The following is a 14263-nucleotide window of genomic DNA, read 5'->3' as shown; positions in this document are numbered from 1 at the left end:
ACCCGAGGTATCCTATCCTAGAGCAATGGTACCAACAAACTCTTGCCTGTAAACACATGCACATTCTGTTTAAACCAAATCCCTGAAAAAAAAAAAAAAACCGCACATTTCCACAAACTCCAGCCAAGGATTAACTACTACAACAGAAACTTCAAATCTTAATTTACAAAAATTTTGAATTCAAATTCTGGAAATTACGAATGAAATTTTGGGAAATATTAAAATTGATGATCGCGAATAATTTAAAAAACAAAATAAAAAAATTCCCAAATTTTGCTCTTTCATTTTTTATTTTAGAAATTCAAAAAATTCAGCAGGTATTCCCCAAATTCACGCTGAAATTCCAAAAATTCTGCCAAAAAGGACATAGAAATTGATTTCATTTTTATCCCTCCCAAAATATGTAATTTTGATCAAGTTTTTAAAAAAAATTACCAAAATTTAAGACCTTGCTAGTAGCATCTTGGCTCCTGCCAAAACCGCTATAGGAAATAGCCAAACAATCTACTTTGGATAAGCCAACTCTCTCCAAATAACCAAACAATCTATTCTATACTCCAAGCAAAAGAAGAATGTTGGAAAAGAAAAGAGCCAAGCTCTGAACTATGAAAGCACAAAAATGTCCTTAATAAGAGAGGTGCTTTCATAAGGGCTATGTCTCTTGTTTCCACTCCTGTATTCCCTATCATTGCCTGCTTTTCTTCTTAATGTGATGGAGCAAGGTCAGTTATGGAGGAGAATCTCCTCCAACCTCTACAAATCAAGAGGAAATCCTTCCACTTGTTACTTGAAAAGGTTGGGGATGGGGTTTCATCCATCCAGAAGACAAATCTTGATTTAGAAATTAGTGGAACATACATACTATTTCAGCAGTGCAATGGGTCTGTTCATTCTCAACTGATTTCTTCATCACATTGGATACAACAATAAAGACAAATCATGAAGGTAGGTTCTTTGAGGTCGAGTTACATTCCATAGGTAGGATGGAGGGTCAAACCTATTTGCATATCGCAGTGATCCCTCAGTCTTTTAGATTTTAGAGTTCACTGAGAGACACTTCTCCTACATCTTGGTGAATAATTAGGAGTTTTTATGCATTAGGACTCAAGGAGTCAAAGAGCTTAATTGAGCAGGCCTTCTTCTCAAAGGCAAAGGCATCTAGGTCTCTATCAATCTGCAAATCAACAAGGGGAGATTCATTCACCTAGAAAAGGGTATCAAAGGAGGAAAGAAACAAGCCCTATGTCTCCCTGTGGGCAAGAATAGCGAAGGGTGGAGAACCTTCTTCAAAGTTCAAAGCTCTTTCGAAGCTTTGGACTGAACATGATGACAGATGTGCATTTCAATGTATAGACTGTGGCTCCTTGAACCTTATCAACCATGAGAAGTAGAAGATGAAGCGGAGTTGGGTATCAAAGCAATTGGGGCAGCACTCCTTCGTAGACGTTGTTGGAACAATGCTAGTGAGGTGGAGGAGATCTTCCGAGAGGAACAAATCCCTTCATTTCAAGGGCAGAAGGATAGCTTCACTATCCGGTTCGAATTTTAAATTTGTTTCCAATTCCAAATTCGTTTTCATCAAAAGGGAGGAATGGGCCTGTAATTAAAGAAAAGGGGAGGATTGGGCCTAGGCCAACTCAAAAGGATGATCCGCCTCTTTGTGGGCTTAAGGCAGTGGGCTCATTAATTCGCAACCTAGCAAGAACTAGATTACTAGAAGGTGAGGAAGTCAGGGCTAGAAAGGAAATTTGCCTAAGCTCCGGCTTCCTCTAGTTGTAGTAAGTTCAGAAGGAGACTGTTGCTTTGATAATTCTCAGAAGGACAATCAATCTAAAGGCAAGAATGGCATTTATGAAGAATCAATATCCAAATCGAGGGAAGGAGTATTTTAGCTAAAGGGTCTGTGCAGCACATAGTTGAAGGTAACTCAAAGAGGGACAATAATGACAACTTGGAATTTAAGTATTTACATCAAAAAGGTGTCTGCAACCAATTGGAAGATGATCCATCTAGCAGCAATATAGTGGAGAATGGTTTTAATAATGGTTTTCATCCTCCACTACCTTCTGATATTGAGAGAGCACATGAGGAGGGAAATGGTGAAGATGAGGAAAAGATATCTGATTTGGCAGAAAATTTAAGCAGTTTATGTGATTCTAAAAATGGTCTGCTGGGTTATCAGTTGAGAGTCGATTTATATATGTAAGAAGAAGATGATTGGACTCAACTTTCACAGGGACATTTGTGAATGAAAAGGAGGAGATGTTAAAGTAGATTGAAAATCCCTAACAAGTTACTCAGCATTGTGGGGAGGAGAGTTCTCATCCTCTGACATTGGGCATGTAGAAGAAGATTATGTTAGCACAACCCAGACAAGACAAAAGAATTGACTAAAAAGGGGTCTTTGTTGCCAGTTCCTAAACCTACACATGATAAGGTGGACTCAGCTGGTCTTCTTTCTGAAGTTGGGAGGGGTATTAATGAAGCGGAATTTGTTCCTTTATGAGCCAAAGAAGAAGAAGCTTCAGAAAGAGTTAAATAATTTGGCCTCTTCCATCAATTATAGGAGTGGAAAGGGTACCAAGAAAGGGGGTAAATGCATCAGACAATGAAAACTGACAATTGGAATGTTAAGGGTATAAGGGATGTTATGACGAGAAGTTTGGTTAGGGAGATTTTTCTTAGTAGTTCTCCTGATGTTGTATTGATCCAGCAGACTACGCCTGATATATTTGATAGGGATGTTGTAAAAGGGATTTGGGAAGGGCATAATAAGGATTGCATTTTTGTACATTCTCACGGGTCAGCAGTTGGCATTCTTGCGTTGTGGGATGCTCATTATATCTCCAAAGTGTATAGTCTAGTAGGCTTTTTTCTCTTTCTTGTTAGAACTATGACATTGGGGTCAATGATGAGTTTCTTGGGTGTATGGTCTCTCTAGACCTGCTCTCCGAGGAGTTCCTTTTGGGATAAGCTTCATTTTGTTTCTGGATTTTCCTCCCATCAGTGGATTATGGGTGGTGATTTGGTTTCCCCAGGAATGTAGGGTTAATGCAATTGATTTGTTAATCAGGGAATGGGGCTTAAGGGATCTTTCTTCATGTAATCCTAATTTTTCATGGTCAGCGGGTGGAGCTAGGGCAGTTAGACTTGACAGGTTCTTGTTCTCTAGCTAGTGGGAGGATGAGTTCATTAATCTCACTCAAATCGTCTTACCTAGAACCCTTTTAATCACTTTTCTATCCTATTGGAATCAAGGTTTCTTGGTGTCCAAATCCTTTCAGGTTTAAAGACATATTTTCGGATCATGGCTCTTTCCAGCCTTTGGTGAGGGATTCTTGCAGGGAAGAAGTGGAAGGGGGCTGGGAAGGCTTTAGATTTATGAAAAAATTGAAGAGGTTGAAGGAAAAATTGAAAGAGTGGAATATGGAGGTGTTTGGAGATATTAGTTTTAAAAAGACTAGCATTTCAGGAGAGTTGGATAAATTAGAAAGGTAGTTGTTAATCTCATTGGGGAGTAGGAGTTAAAGTCCATAGAAAAATGAATTGCATGCGATGATTTTAAAGGAAATAAGAAGTTGGAGGCAGAAGAGAAAGTTTAAATAAATAAGAGATAGTGATTCTATACTAGAATTTCTCATAAGATAGCTAGTGGGAAATAAGGAAGAATTTGATTAAGGAGTTAGGGTACGGGGGAAATTATCTCAGATGTTAGCAAGATCACCTCTGAGATCACTGATTTTTATCATAATTAGTTTTCCAGGGAGGATGATAGTAGATGATGGTGGAAGGTTTAGAGTGGGACCTTTGCCCAATGATAAAATAACTAGAGAGACCTTTCAAGGAAGAGGAAGTGTGACTTTCAACTATTGGAATAGAGAGGGATAAAGCTCCAAGCCCGAATGGTTTCAATGTGCCCTTCTTTCAAGATTGTTTGGCAGTGGTTAAAGATGACTTGCTAAAGGTTCATAATGAATTTTACTGGAAAAAGGTTTTTTTTTTTTTTCAATAACAAACAAATTTTATTAGAGAGCACAGAATGTACAAGAAGAATGAAACGAAAAGGAAGACAAGGAGAATAAAATCCTCCCTTTACATCAAAGCTTAATAATTACAAGTAATTCTACCTTTATAACTTGATGCCTAAGAAAAGGTCTATCAATATTTTGCATGGAGGATAAGATACAATTATTAATTTTAACTTTAATTGCTCAGAATTCGCTCCACATTTTTGCTTGCATTGCAATTTTGCATGGAGGGTGTGGAACAGGCTATTCAATTATTTTGGAGAAAGTTGGGTTTGTCTAGGGACAGTGAAAAGAAATTTGGTAATATCTTTTGTTGGGTTTGATTGGAATAAGGAAGGAATAGCACTATGAAATTGTGCTTTAATTGCAGTACTTTGGGGTTTGCGGAAGAAATGTAAGTCATGTATATTTTCAACGGAAAAATTATCATTTTTGTTGATGTAGCAGAAGATCATTTTTTTTGGCTTCTCTTTTGGTGTGTGGGTAATAGAAACTTCAAGGGGATATGCTTTTCAAGTCTTCAATGCGATTGACATTCTCTGAATACTTCTTAAGGCAAGCTGATTTTTTTTTTTTTTTTTATAACAAAATAGATATCATTAATAGAAAGAGAACTTACAAGAGGGAGAATGAGAGATCTCCCAAGACAAACTAAGACACTCTTAACACTAAACAAAAAACATAAAAATGCCTAAGAAAAAAATCATCAAGTCAACATGTTCCTCCAATCTTTTTGAAACTCCTGAAAGTTTTCCTCTTCAAAAAATCCATACTTGACACACCATAAAGAGGCTAAATATTTTATTTTTTTCCCAAAAACATCCGAGTATTACGTTCCATCCATGAACCCCATAATACTAAGAAAAGCCACACTTCCATAAAGTTTCCTTGCCCTTTCTTTTACCAAATCCAGTGAAGGATATTCCTAAGAACTCTTCCACCAAGGGAGGACAAACCCAGCTTTCTCCTATAACTCCAAAAAACATATTCCATATACTCCAAGTTCACATTGCAAAAGAAGGTGAGAAGTTGTCTCAGAGTTCTTGTAACAGAGCACACATACATCGGGAGAGAGAGCCTTCATAGTTCTCCTAATTTTCAACAAATTATTAGCATTATCTTATTAAGCACAACCAACCAAGTGCAAACCTTTATTTTAGGTGGAATCTTAGCCTTCCAAATAGTAGAGTATAGAGAGAAAGAAGAGTTGGAATGAATCAAAAATTCAAAAAAGATTAGCAGGAAAACACACCTGACTGGTCCAAAGACCAAGAATGAATGTCCCTCCCTGAAGAAAGGTTTCTCTCACTAAATAAAGATAGCAAAGATGATTTTTCAACCATCTCCCTATTGTTTAGAGGTCTTCCAAAATGAAGAATCCAGAAAACCAAAGGACTACTCAGTTCACCAACAAAAAAAAAAAAAGAATTTATTTTGTTCAGAACTTAGATGAAAGACGCAAGGGAAAGAAGCAGAAAATTGAGCATTTGCTAGCCAAGGGTCTTTCCAAAAACGAATATAAGAACCCCTCACACCTCAAAGTTAGTGTGAGGGGTGAAAGAAGGATAGATCTGAGAAATGGCTCTCCATGGACTCCCACAAGGAGCATCTAAAATTAGCAATAGTGTCACACCCGTTCTCATCCATCCCAAACTTACTTCTTATTACTTTACACTAGAGGCATGATTCTTCTAGAGGGAAGCATCATAGCCATTTAGCTAGGAGATAGGTGTTTTTAGGCACCAACTTGCAAAGGCCCAAACCCGCTTTTTAGATTTACATACCTCATTCCAACTCACTAGATGGTACCCATGACTCCCCCAGCTGGACCACGAAAACTCTTGCATGATCCTCTCAAACTTGCTAGCAATTCCCACCAGAATCTTAAAGATAGACAGGAAATATAATGAGATGCTAGCAAGACAAGCCTTAATCAAAGTAATTATATCCCCAAGAGAGAAGAGGACTCCCTTTTAACCATCTCATCTCTTCGTCACCCTTTCCTCTATCGGGTTCCAAGAATCTACATCTTTAGGGTTATCCCCCAAAGGGACACCTAAGTATGTCAAAGGCCAATCCAATATACCACAGCCCACCTTTTTAGTCCCTCCCTCACATGCTCAACTGGAAAATTTATAGCCGCTATACCACTCTCCCCCATATTTATTTTAAGCCCAGACACCCTCTCGAAAATATGAACGATACCCAAAATACTCCCAAAAGAAAATTATGATCCTCTAAAAAGAAGATGGTGTCATCAATGAACTGGAGATACGAAACCACCACACTCTCTCTCCCCAATTCTAGACCTCTAACCACACCCCTCTCCAACGCTCTATCCACCTACTCAAAACATCCACTACAAGGACAAACAAAAAAGGGGAATAAAGGGTCTCCTTGTCTAATACCCCTCAAAGCACCACACCAAGATTAAGGCTCACCATTCACGATTAATGAAAACCACAAATCAAACAAACAACCCCTGATTAAACGATGACGATGCACCCCAAAACCCTTTCTCATAAAAACTCTATCCAAGAAGCTCCAACTCACTTTGTTGTATGCTTTCTCAAAATCTAGTTTAGAGATGAACCCCCTCTTATTATTCCTACGAATATCCTCTACCTCCTCATTGGCAGCTAAAATAGCATTAACTATCTACCTCCGCCCCATAAACGTACTTTGAGCGCTAGAGATGGTATCATCAAGAACCGCACTTAACCTATTTTAAAGACCATAGTAATAATCTCACACACTAAAGACAAGACTATAGGTCTAAAATCCTCCACTTTAATAGAATTAGTTTTCTTCAAAACCAAGGCTATAAAAGAGGAATTAATACTCTTATTAAGGACTCTGTTTTCATAGAACTCACTAAAAACTTTCACAGATCCACCTTTACTATTTCCCAACACTCTTGAAAGAAAGCAATGTTAAAACCATTCGAGCCTGGAGCCTTATCTCTTTCCATCCCAAAAATCACCCCCTAACTTCCTCCTCATCAAAAGACCTCTTTAACCAACACATCTGATCAACAGACATAAGGTTCAAACCTAATCCCCCTCTATCATCGGCTAACAATGATCCTCCTCCGAATACAAGTTTTGGGAGAAATTCGTGATAACAGAAGCTATATGACATAGATTACTAGAAACTATCCCATCCCCATGTCTAACTCCCTAATCAAATTCTTACTTCTCTTCCCATTAGCTAGTCATAAAAGAAAAAAGAATTGTAGTCACCATCCTTAATCCATTCGAATTTGATCTTCTATCTCCAACTCCTCATTTCCTAAAAAATCACCCCTTCTAGCTAGTTTCTTGAGGAAACCCTCCTAATCTCCTCACTGTTTGTAAGATTACAATCCTGATCCTCCTATTGAGTGAAGTTAACTTGCTCAAGATGTTAGATTTTCTAATTCTGATGTCACCAAACACTTCTTTATTTAAACGTTCAACTTCTCCTTCAGCCATTCAACTTTCTCATGAATCGGAATACACCCCAATCCACTTCCAGTTCCTACCCTAACCAAAGACCTGAAGGCTGCATGATCCAGCCACATATTCTCAAATCTAAAAGGTGCAGAACCCCAAGACACCATTCTAGATTCCAACGTGATTGGAAAATGATCAGACATAGTCCTAAGAAGTACATAATGAGAAAGGCCTCGAAACTCATCCTCCCACTCGCTGCAAAAAAAAAAAAGAAGCTGTCAAGTTTGCTAGCTGCCACTCTTAACCCCCCACCCCACATAGACCAAGTAAATAAAGCATTCCCTAAGGGAATATCTCTTAACTACAGTCCCTGATAAACAAACCGAAATTCTGCATGCTAGCTGCTACTCTACATCCCCCTTTCTTCTTGCTAAGAAATCTCACTACATTAAAATCACTTCCCACAATCCACCTAGAGGGGCAGAAACCACAAACATAATACAACTCCTCTAAAAAAGAACTCTTAAGAGTTGGTCTAGTAGGCCCATACACAGAAGAAACCCAACATTGACCCCACCCTCTCACTTCAAATAACACAAAAAGGGTAAAATAAAACATTAAAAAAAAAAAACACACACACACACACACACACATATATATATAAGGTGTCCAATTGAAATTGTTAGAATCCCATATAACTAGCATGCCACCAAAAGCACCACTCAAGAGTAAGAATTCCCACTCCCTACTATGCCCCCCCCCCCCCAAAAAAAAAAAATGCACCTCAGAACCCCCTCCCATCAACCTCTCCAGTTTAGTCTCCTGGATATAGACTATATCCATAGAGTATTTGCCTAGTTTTGTCTGTCATCCCCTAAAAGGTCAACAATTTGTAGATTTCGTTCATCCCCTGATTCCTTAAGGCAATTCAATAGTTTAGAGCTGATACGAGAAAACACGGGATTAAATGGCATACCCTCGAAAATAGCAGTGCTCCCCAATTTTTTTTCCTTGGAGTTGTTTACTGAATTACTTGTCTTCTCTTCATAAGATCGCAAAAGGTAAATGATTGGGTTTATCGAAGGATTGGGGCTCTATAGTTGCAATGGGAAGAAAACATCGATCTGAAATCCTAACCTCGTTTGTGTTCTAATTATTCAAACCTAGACCAATACAACTTTCTACAAATACAGTATTCTTTTCTTTGTCCCTCTTTAACTTTTCTATTAGCAAATCCTCATCCTCGAACTCAAAATGATCATAAAGACTCTTCATCATCTTGTACATATTCAAAATTTGCTTCGTCATGGCTTTCATATTCCACAACTTCTTTACCCTTCCTCTTATCCAGAAGTCATGCGCCTCCTCTCCTCAAGCTCAAATGATCACAAAGACTCTTCGCCATCTTCTATATATTCCAAATTAGTTTCATCATGGCTTTTGGATTCCACAACTTTACCCTTCCTCTTATCTAGAAGTCCTGCCTCCATCATCTTATTGTTTGTGCGACCATTGACTTCATCCAATCTATTCAATATCCAAGGAGTCCGCTGCATATCCATCACTACTCTGCCTTTCCTTCTTGGAGTTCAATATCTTTTGTTTCTTTGAACTTCCCCCAACCTTTCTATTCCCCTTCTCCCTCTTCACCCAAATGTAATTGCTCCAATTGCACCATAGATGTCCTCAAGGTTCTTATTCTTCATATCCCATAAAAAACATTCTTCGGAAGAGGAGGGCACCTACCCACTAATTAGGAAAAAAGCCTAGATGCCTCCTATTATAACTGTTCTCGAGCCATTTTGCAATTCCAAAATTGCAAAATTAGACCCATATGAATTAATCTTTTTGGGCCAATCATTTGCACCATTTTTCTAGCCTACTAGGAAACTCCAGGCCCCCTAAAAGTTCCAATTGTTTCCAAATATCTCCTTTCATTGTAATTGCATAGGGGAAATCTTGGATATTGTCTATAGAATCTCTCCTTAAACCCCCCATTAAATAAGGAGTCAAACTTAACTTGTCCAGGTTCTATCCTTTCAAGATTTCCTTCACTAGAGTTTCTTCCCCTCCGTCCATCCTCATTGGAGTTCCTCCTACCCTCTAATTTGTAACTTCCCCAGAACTTCTATCATACTGCTTGTTCTCACCAAAAAAATTCTGATCGATAAACACAGCCCTTGCTCCTACCTTTGTTGATCTACAATCCAAACAGCACATTCTCAGTCCCTCCTTAGAGCTAAAGCTTCCATTTTTCTTGTGTTCTTTAAGAACCTTGACAAATATCAAAAAACCTCATTCATCCCCCCTGCCCCTTCCCTTCTAGCATGCAAATCATTAGTATCCCACCTTTGTTTGTAATCTTTTCCAGAGATAAGAAACGACCAAATTTGTTGGCTCTCAACCGAAGCATGATGAAATGATTCGATGTCGTGAAAGTTTTTATCGACGGATCCTCTATTTTTTTCAAAAAGAAATATCCAAACGAGAGGGCAGTTTGGGTCTTGGAAATTCAGTGTCCAAAGAAGCAACTCTCTTGGCCACAGTGAAATGGCTTTGGTGGTTCCCGCTATAGGATTCTTCCTTGTGGCATGGAGTTATTAAAAGTAAGTTTGAAATGGATGAGAATGGTGCAATACTAATTTGGGTTCCAGATGTTCTTCGGAAAGTCCATGGAAAGCTATTCCTCATAGTTATTCCCTCTTTAATCTACATACTGAATTTTTGCTAGGTAAAGGTTGCAATATCTGTTTTTGGAAAGACCTCATAGTTATCCCCTCTTCACCTTCTTGGGATTTTCACTTTTGGAGATCCTTGAAAGGTAGGGAGAAAGAAGAGTTATTCTCTTTGTTAGTCTCGCAAAATAACTGTCGAGACTCTTCGGCTCACTAGGGCTCAACATGGAAACAATAAACACGCCACTTTTAAAACTAAGAAGAAGGTGATTGCTAAAACCCACCTAGATGCTTTGAATTTCCACACAACTAAATAGCAGGCAAGCTTCTTTTCTTCATCATCCCAACTAAAGAGGAAACCGTGTGGGTAATGAAGATGGGGTATTATGTGCAGACAATGAAAGGGGCACAACAAGCTATAGTGGAGTTTTGTATTGAAAGGTAGAGATCAGTGTGTCGGTAAAACTTGAAAATGGTAAGGGAAGGTTCTTACATTTGACGAAGGCCAATAGCAAGAATCTCTACGACATTGCATTTGAGTGGAGGGACTTCTTTGCTGTTATTTCGAATTATCTGCGTCATCAATAGATGTACCCAATCCTAATAGTTGTAAATGGAGATGTTCTAACTGCGGGTCATTGGACATTCAGAGAGTTGAGGAAAAGGAGAGTACTAGCATGTTTTAGAGGTTATCTTTGAACTCCTCCAAGGCAGGTGTGGCTATACAAACACAAACAACGAGAAAGGAAGATGCAATGGAAACAACCCACTACGAAAGGGCTCCGGAAGCAATGCAACTATTACTAATCCTATCCCCTTGACAAGGGTGGGGGCACTAGGAAAACACTCATTCTTACCGGTTGGGGGGGGGGGGTGTTGTTTGTGGGGCCAAAAGGGCTGGCTGTAGCTAGGGTGGTATTTCACAGGTCTAATTTTTCTGGGCAAAAGAAAGCCAAGGCTGTGCGGATCATTAAAAAAAAAATAGAATCAAATTCTGTGAGGGATCCAAATAAAGAAACACAGCAATTAAGGCCAACAATAGAGCCAAAGAAGGGTAGTCCAAAACAAGTTAATTTGAACGTCCTGGGAAGGCAGCTTTCAAAGGACAGCTTGGATCAGAAAAACCAACACCAGAGAGTATTATCGAAGAAGTTTCTACGAGCAGCTAGAAGCAAGGTGACCCTTACAATCAAGTTGCTCCATCAACTGCAACTACAATAGTGAGGATGAACTCAACATCAAAAGGGGGAAACAATTGACAATTTGGTGTATGATTTAGAAGAGAAGATGGGCAATATGTGTGAATCAAAGAAGGAGCTTTTGGCGATTGAGAGCTGATTTTGAAAAGAAAGGGCTCGTTTATATGTTTGAAGGCATCAGCAAGGATTTTGAAGGGACTAGGTTAAATAAAGCCAATATTCCAGTGCAAAGTTCTCAGCGTTAGAAAGGGATTAGCCTTCATGCGAATTAAGATTTTATTTTAGCAAATTAGAATAGAGTTGAGGCTGAACTTGCTGAAGAGAATGGGCTATTCAAATTATTTGAAGGAGCAATTGAAGATGAGGTTTTGAATGGCAATGCCTCACTATGGAGAATATTGGTCAACAATAGGGATCCTCGTTGTACACAAACAAGGACTCTATTAATCATTTTTTCATCAATTGATTGCCTCAAACGATAGGGGGTCTTTGTCTTCTAACCCTGAGCTTAATCTCTTTCATGTTGATAACTTGGATTTTTCTTCCTTGGGCGAGGGGAGGGGGGTCAATGTTGAGAAGGTAGATGCTTCTTTGGGGGATCCAGGCCACTCTAGAGCTAGTATTAGTATCCTTCCCTTCCTACTCAACCTCATCTTATTTGTAATACTTTATGCCAAAGGAAGGATTCTTGTAGGGTAGGGCTGTGACTTTAGCTCTGAGGGAGGTAAAAGAGACTTGATAGACTCGCTCAACATTCTAGAAGACCTTGGCCTGAAACTAGTACACCCCGTAATAAAGGAGGTGAGGTTGGGTTTGAGCCCTAGAACCTATGAGAGGAGGAAGAAGAAAGTTCAAAAAGAACTAAGAAAATTGGTATCCACCATTCTTTTTTTCTTGGCACCCGTCGGGGTGTTTAGGGATGGTGGGGGTTAAGGGGATAGGGAACGGCAGAAAGAAATTTAAGATATGAAGATTATCAGTTGTAAATTTGTAATGTGAGATGTCTTGGGGGTGTGAGGAAAAAGAAGTTTGATTAAGGAAGTGTTGTATAAGTATTCACTGTACATCATATTGATTTAGGAAACTAAACTAGAGATGATTGACCAAGGCATTATTGGGAGCATTTGGGGTGGTCGTTGGAGGGGATGGGCTTCTTACCCTTCGGAGGTGCCTCTAGTGGTGTTCCAGTTATGTGGGATTCTCGAAACTTCTCTAAAGTAGATAATTTAGGGGGTTGTTTTCCCTTTCTGTTCTTGTTGAAGTGAAAGGAAGGTGCCAATGGTGGGTATACTATGCATGGTCCATCTAAACCAACTCTTAGGGGCGCTCTCTAGGATGAGTTGTATTACATTTTTGGGTAGAAACATAGATAACTTTCAAAAGTATAAAGAGGCAAGGAAAGATGCAAAAAAAGGTTATTAGTGAAGATAAACAAAGACCATTTAATCATTTGTATATGCTAGATTGGATACAAAAGGGAAAAAAGATATATTTAAACTTGCTAGAGCTAGAGAAAGAAATAGTAAAAACTTCGATAATGTAAAATGTATTAAAAGTGAGGAGGATATTGTCTTGGTTAAGGACGAACATATAAAAGAAAAATAGCAAAGTTACTTTAGTAAGCTATTTAATAAAAACCAAGTAGAAGGCTTAAACTTAAAATTGAAAAACGTGGGTAAAAACTAAAAATATGAGATTTATTCACAAGATCAGAGTTAATGAAGTTACATTTGCACTAAAAAGATGAAAAATGAAAAATCTATAAGACAAGATAACATCCCAATCAAAGTTTGGAAATGCTTAGATGATAATGGAATTATATGGTTAGCTAATTCATTTAACACAATTATAAAACTAAGAAAATGTTAGACGAATAGAGGAAAAACACTTTAATACCTATATACAAAAATAAAGGAGATATTCAAAATTGTCATAACTAAAAGTCATACAATGAAACTGTGGGAAAGGGTAATTGAACAAATATTAAGGCTAAAAATCAAGGTCTTAGAAAATCAACTTGGATTCATGCCTAAGAGATCTAATACAGAAGCTATATATCTTTTAAGAAGATTAATGGAAAAGTTTAGAGAAAAGAATAGGGACTTGCATATAATATTTATCAACTTAGAGAAAGTGTATGATAAAGTACCTAGAGAAGTTGTATAGTGGGCTTTAGGGAAAAAAAGGTGTAAGTAGTAGGTATATTGACATTATTAAAGATATGTACGATGGAGTAATGACTAGTGTTAGAACTATGGGTGAAGAGATTAGAGAATTTCTAATCACAACAGGTATACATCAAGGATTTGGTTTGAGCCCTTATCTTTTTGCTTTGGTGATGGATTAATTGACTAGTAATATCCAAAATGTCATTCCATGGTGTATGTTGTTCGCAAATGATATTGTCTTGATTGATGAAACTAGGGGTGGAGTAGACTCTAGAATTATGGACAGAAGCTTTAGGATAAGTAGAAATAAGACAAAATATATAAAATGTAAATTTAGTAATAGTAGGAAGAATATTGGAGACAAAGTCAAACTTGAAGATGAAGATAGTAGATTTTAATACCTTGGATCTATTATGCAAGCTGAGAGAGAAATTGAAGAGGATGTAATGCATAGAATTAAAGCAGGTTGGGTAAAATGGAGAAGTGCTTCAAGTGTGCTTTGTGAACATAGAATACCCTTAAAATTAGAAGGGAAATTTTATAGGACAGCAGTAAGACTAGCTATGCTATATGGATCAGAATGTTGGGCAACTAAGAAACAGCATATCCAAAAAATACAAGTTGCTCAAATGAGAATGCTTAGATGGATGAGTGGTGTAACATTAAAAATAAGTTAAGAAATGAACATATTAGATGTCGGTTAGACATAACTCCTGCAGAAGATAAAGGAGGGATGACTTAGATGGTTTGGGCATTTGC

At 38.1% G+C, this 14263-nt stretch overlaps 1 protein-coding gene across 6 annotated transcripts in view; it reads right to left on the bottom strand.

Moving 5' to 3' along the window:
* The window catches only part of LOC131148999 (ABC transporter B family member 25, mitochondrial), a 140528-nt gene that overhangs the window by 76708 nt on the left and 49557 nt on the right, over positions 1–14263 (bottom strand). The window lies entirely within an intron of this gene.

Source organism: Malania oleifera, chromosome 2 (assembly GCF_029873635.1).
Source record: "Malania oleifera isolate guangnan ecotype guangnan chromosome 2, ASM2987363v1, whole genome shotgun sequence".
NCBI lineage: Eukaryota > Viridiplantae > Streptophyta > Magnoliopsida > Santalales > Ximeniaceae > Malania > Malania oleifera.
The sequence above is the reverse complement of the archived record's forward strand: the minus strand, read 5'-3'. Positions and strand labels throughout refer to the sequence as shown.